Source organism: Humulus lupulus, chromosome 1 (assembly GCF_963169125.1).
Source record: "Humulus lupulus chromosome 1, drHumLupu1.1, whole genome shotgun sequence".
NCBI classification, from domain to species: Eukaryota; Viridiplantae; Streptophyta; class Magnoliopsida; order Rosales; family Cannabaceae; genus Humulus; species Humulus lupulus.
The window spans coordinates 73,600,630-73,607,062 of NC_084793.1; the positions used below are offsets into that span (position 1 = coordinate 73,600,630).

Below are 6,433 nucleotides of genomic sequence, written 5' to 3' on the forward strand. Positions count from 1 at the left end.
AGGCTATTCCCATTCGGTTTCCCTTATTGTGAATGATATTAAAGATACAATGAAGTACATATTACTTTTTGTAAAAATAAAAACTTGAATAGGCTTGAGAGAAATTACTTGTTGAGATTACTTATGTAATTTGTTTGTTCTGTTTGGTGGAGCTCCCTTTTTAGGAGCTTTTGGTGAGTTGGAGGGTGTATTAGTTCAATTGATTAATGAAGTTCCCATTCTTCTTGATAAAAAAAAAATGTCATCAAGAAACTAACGCTCTCATTTTTAAAATTAAAGAGAAATAACCATTTACATTATTGATTACCTAAATTGTCTTTTTTATAATTTATTTATTTATTTAGGAGAGTATGACTTTAATATAGTGGTATATGTATATTTGTTTTGTTTAATTAGTTTTTATTTTAAAGTTCTATTGATTATTTAAGATTTTTATGGGTTGTTGGTATATTATTTCCGAACTAGTGTATATGTTCTTTGTTGTATGGTATATCATTTTTTTTATGATATTTAGTTTCTATTTTATTATACATAATAATAGTATATAATTTTATATCATGGTATATACATTTTAATGGTAGTATATAATTTTGTTAGCATAGCATATACATTTTTGAATAATAATTTTATAAGTTTTGTTGGTATATTATTTTTCAACTCAGTATATATATTATATGGTATGATATATCATTAACTAATTAAACAAAACTAATATACATAGAAATATATCACATATTATGCATAATAATACATACTAATTATTATATATGCCCTCATAACTATCTATCCCCAAAATATGTCATTTTATAATTATTAGATCTAATTGCCCCTCCCATTAATATCCTCTATTTCTCTCTCTAAATTGTATGTTCTACATATAAATTTATTGATTTTACATGATCTAATCTTGTAAATTTGGAAAAAAAATACCAAATTTAAAAATAAAAAAAATCATCTGAAATGAACATTTGAGTGAAAAGATATGAACCTCCAAAGTTTTCGTCAAATTTCAGCGCAAAGCATCGATTTTGCATCGATTTGGCCAAAAATCAAGTTTTCATGATTGCATCGCTAAAGTATCGAAACATTTTTTATTTTTCATCGATTTGGCATCGAAAAAGCATCGTTTTGGCAAAAAAAAAAATCAAGTTTTCATAATTTGATTGCAAGAGCATCTAAACAACATTGATTTCGCATCGAAAAAGTATCGTTTTAGTCAAAGATCAAGTTTTCATGATTGCATCGCAATAACATTGAAACAGCTTCGATTTTGCATTGAAAAAGCATCGTTTTGGCCAAAAAATCAAGTTTTCATGATTGAACCACAAGAGCATCGAAACAACATCGATTTTGCATCGAAAAATCATCGTTTTGGCTAAAAATCAAGATTTCATTATTGCATCAGAAGAACATCGAAACAACATCGATTTTGCATTGTTTGATTTTTGGCCAGAACAATGTTATTTCGATATAAAATCAATGTTGTTTCGATGCTCTTGCGATGTAATCATGAAATTTTGATTTTTGGCCAAAACGATGCAAAATCGATGATGTGCGGTGAAATTTGACGAAAGCTTTGGAAGTTCATATTTTTTCACTCAAATATTTGTTTCAAGATGATTTTTCCTTAAATTTTATATGTAGAACATACAATTTAAAGAGAGAAATTGAGGATGTTAAAAGGAGAGGCAATTGGATCCAATAATTACAAAATGGCATATATAATAATTAGTATGTATTATTATGCATAATATGTGATATTTCCATATACATATACCATAATATTAAAATATTTAGAATAAAATAGTAATTTGCTAAATGACATATTTGGTAATATGTAATATTAAAATATTAGTTAGACTATTTTACTACAAAATTAAAAATATATACATTTACTTAGTTTCACACACCTCATTTTGCACCAAACTCCATACATAATTACCTATTAGATAATTAGCTTGCAATTCTAATTTGACGTACAATCAAAATATCACCTTTCCTTAAATATCCATCCACTTATTTTTCTTTTTTTAAATAGAATATCTATCTACTTCAAAGTTTATCTTATGTCCTTTTATTATTAATATCTTTTCTTATCCTGGCTAAAAAAAACTAAAACTTAATTTCATAAAATATTTTCATTATTATTATTATAAAATACATACATATAATAGAGTTTATATCTTTTTGGATTATGTTTTTGTCTTGTTTGAATTATGTGTTTTGATAAATTATGTTTTGGACTTTGTAATTTATAAAATGATTTAAATAGACCATTAAACTCAATTTTTGTGAAGAAATAAATTGAATATGACAATGCTGTTATTAGGTAGTATAATTGTGTTTTTATTATAAATTATTAGTTTGATGAATTCTTTATAATTTTAGTTAAAAAATATTAACTAAAATTAGATTTATAAATCTATTAGAACCATTTTACAAAATACAGAGTCTAAAAAGTATAAATCCAATAAAATAATAGAGCTTCAGTTGGAGAAGTTCTGAGCGAGCACTCTTACCACCTCAGACTTGATTGATTAACAATAGTGGTAATAAGTATTAAGGAAATTTGCAGTAAAAATCAGTAAGTAGTCTAAAAATATACAAATCACTAAATAGTATTTTTAGTCACAAAACTTAGTAAGTAATCTAAAATGTTGCTCTTAAGTCACTATGTAGTATTTTTTACAACAAAAGTCAATAAATAGTCTAAAATATTACACTTAAATCACTAATTAGTTTATTTGTTACAAAAATTATTTTTTACATCAATTTTATCTTAATTTTAATTAATTAATAAAAGTCTAACAAAAATACATTTCTAACTTTGAAATTTTATATTTTTTTAGGATTTTATTAATTAATTAAAATTAAAATAAAATTAGTGTAAAATGTAGTTTTAGCAATTAAAAAACTAATTAGTGATTTAAGTAAACATGTCATACAAATTACTGAATTTTTCCAGAAAAAAAATACTTGAAAGTAAACTTTTTAGACTACTTACTAATTTTTACTTTAATGACTTAATTGCAACCTAGGTATAATAACCTTTATAATAATTATAATTAGACCATTTTCATTTGTTCTCTTTTGTGGTCTATGTAAACTCAGTTTGCAGACTATCCACAATTATAGCTTCCCGGATGTCTTAACAAGCTAATGAAACTTTTTTTGCTAAAATTATATCATTTGCAATACCATGGCAAAAAAGTAGCGATAGTCAAGTAAAAGCTCGTATATACAACAAGAAAGTACACTAAAATGTATAAGATACAGCGTTCAGCTTAGGAGCCGTAGCCTTCAATATCGTAAATTTGTTAGGGGAAAGAAACTGGTGAAGTGATTACAAATCTTTGGAGTTTGAAGTGTCAGCCAAAAAAACACCGATCAAGTTAAAAGCGGATCAAGATGAAGAGCAAATTTAAGCACCAGCACAAAATCAAAAACCAAAAAGTTCAAATAGCAACTAAATGCACTTACTACACGAGAATTTTTCAAATACTTTGGGCCACCATTAATGTTGAGTAAAGGCAATCGGAGAGATGAAAGACTCTTCACAATGCATCTTCAACATCCTATTTACCTTTGTACATCAACAGAAGAGGCACTTGCTCGTTATACTTGGTCACATATTTCTCCAAGAACTTTGTGTCTACACAACTTAACAACCCAAACTGTCTGATCTCTTCTTTTCTGATCAACCCCTTTGCCAACAAAACTTGAACAACAGACATCTCGGTAGAATTCTCTTCTCAAAGCTGTAAAATAGAATCACCGGACACTTTGCAATATCTTTAGACGACCACCCCATCTTGTTTACAAGAAAATCCATAGCTTTCTCAATCTTTTCTTCTGACAATACCATGCAATTCGGGTACATCTTAAAAGCATTAAGAACATCTTCAGACCAACCAAACCGCATATAAGTCTTGTAATTCTGGTTCCAAGTTTTTGTAAAAGTCTTCCTGGAGAAAGTGCGAATGGCAAACAAAAAAGTGGATTTCTCTGGACAAAATCCCATGTCTTTAACCTTATCCACAACAGTACTGAATGTTTCAGGCTTCAGGATCAGAATCTCAGTAAAACGTTGCAATGTAGAATTTATTTGTGAATTACTGAAACCTAAGTCTCTCAACAACCCAAGATTCGTAATCACAGATTTCCAATTTTTAGCTGAGGACACCCATTGGTGCTTTGAAGCGTAGACTGAAAGCTCAGCAGGCAAGACACTCTTGAGTAAGTCAAAAGTAGGAGCAATGTTCCTATTCAAGCTTCTATGCAAATGATGAGGATCAGAAGATATAATACTCACCAGCTCCTTCTTCGAATACCCTTTTGAGTAGAAAAACTCAAACTTCGGCTAAAATGTCTTCTTTGGATCCGATAAAAGAGTCTGAGGTCGGATCCTGACAATTTTTGAGATCTGGGTCTCCGAGAATTCGTGTTCTCTAAGGAATGCCAGAACAGAACCAGGTCTTTATGGGCTTTTGAGGTTTAAGTTTCGGGAAGCAACAATGGCAGATTCTGGGGACAACCTACATGAGTTAGCAAGGTAAGACACCGCAAAAGAGCTACCTTTTTCAGATTTTTCCAGAACAGTCGTTGCAGATGAAGAGAAGCTTGTAGCAAGAAAGCCCAAATAAGAAGTTAAGTTCGACCCAATAACCCCAGTACCGAGTACCGAAATTCTGAGTCTTCTACCGAGAAGCATGTCTAATCAACTGTAGGAAACCAGTTGACTAGACTCACTTTCTCGCTATCAACATTAGGTAAAAACTACCGAAAAAGCAGAAGAATTGGAAGAAATCGTCGTCATGATTCTGAAAGCCGAAGAATGAAGAGTGGTTATGTACATTTACAGGTTCTTGTTTTGATGGAGTTCAAAAGGAATCAGAAAGGAATTAAATTTTTATGTCAAAAATTAAAAGCTCAAAATGTGAAATTACAGACCTCTACCAACCAGAGCCACGAAGGAGACAAAAGAGAGCGCTATGTATTATCTTGAAATTGAGACCTCAACTCAGAGCAGCCATGAAGGAGACAAAAGAGAGCGCCATGCATTATCTTGAAATTGAGACCTTAACTCAGAGCCATGAAGGAGACAAAAGAGAGACAAAAGAGAGCGCCATGTATTATCTTGAAATTGAGAACTCAACTCAGATATCAGTGAATCTTTTTGGGACGAGGGTTATTCGGTAACTTTGGTTGGAGGTATTTTGTTTGGGAAATTTGAGTAATCATGCAAGAAATGGCTGTGGTAACAAAATTATTTAAACATCATCATTTGATTTTATGTTAGTATTCTCCCGTATTTTCAAAATGCCCTTATTATAAATTTCCTTATCTTTTTCTGACATTCCCTTCTCTCTCTATCTCTCACATTTTCAAGCTCTCTCACTCAAAAAAAAAAAACAAGGCAGCCATCATATATTATCTTGATATATAATAATTTTGGAGCTCATCTAATATGAGATTTGAAGTTGTTCTTTGTGCAAGTTTTGAATCCTATCAAGACAAGAAACTCTATTTTGAGTTTGGGTATTAAATATTCATACAACATCTTATCAATAATTTTGCATACAACTTATAACACAATAAACAATTAAAGATTATAGAAAACATATCTGATTCAACCATAGAGAAAACGTAAATTGTTAGTACAATACTAAATAACTAAGCCTTCTTCCCTAGGACATCTATTTCTGAAGCAGATTGTCAGGCTACAGAATAACGATGAGACTATTCATATATATAGAGTTAGGGAGGGGACTTAGCTTATATTAACCTAGTTGGATTGTGTCTCCTCATCAAAGGCTTCAGTTAACTAGAAAGCTCATACTTCTGCCTTAACTAGACTACTATAGATACTAAGCTCATAAACAAGATGTTGATGGTAAGAACTCGTCAACAGAATATGGATGGAAAACTAAAAAATTTAAATCAGTATCTAATGAACACAAATGAACTTATAGAAACTTGAAGGAAAATTACAAGTAAAAAATAGAAAGAAAACTCGTATATTGCTCTTAGATTAATCTGACCTTACAAGAATTTTTCCAACCCCTTTGATTGAGGGGTCGGGATCAATTTATAGTGGAGCTCTAATGGCTCATGATACATTGTGCTCCCGGGGATCATATAGTACATGGGTACATCGTCAATGTGGTGGCACAGGTAGTAGTGGTGCAGAAGGTCATGGTGTTGGCTCTAGTACATGGTCAGGGTCTGTGGGAACGCCTCCACTTTAGTACCTGAATGTGCCTCCACTACTTATTTAGTATGAGTGTCAAAGATTGGCTGGTAAGGACCACACCAGGTACCTCACTCATACAACCACTACTTTTCTGGCATGGACACCATATTCGTGCTTTGTCTTCTTTTGGTTGATACACACGTTTCGTACCCTTACGTGCTCCATGCGCCCCATAGATGT

The 6,433-nt window shown here is 30.9% G+C and overlaps 1 pseudogene; it reads right to left on the reverse strand.

Moving 5' to 3' along the window:
* Positions 1–3,215: 3,215 nt before the first annotated feature.
* Positions 3,216–5,323, reverse strand: LOC133794676 (uncharacterized; annotated as a pseudogene).
* Between the last annotated feature and the right edge of the window lie 1,110 nt (positions 5,324–6,433).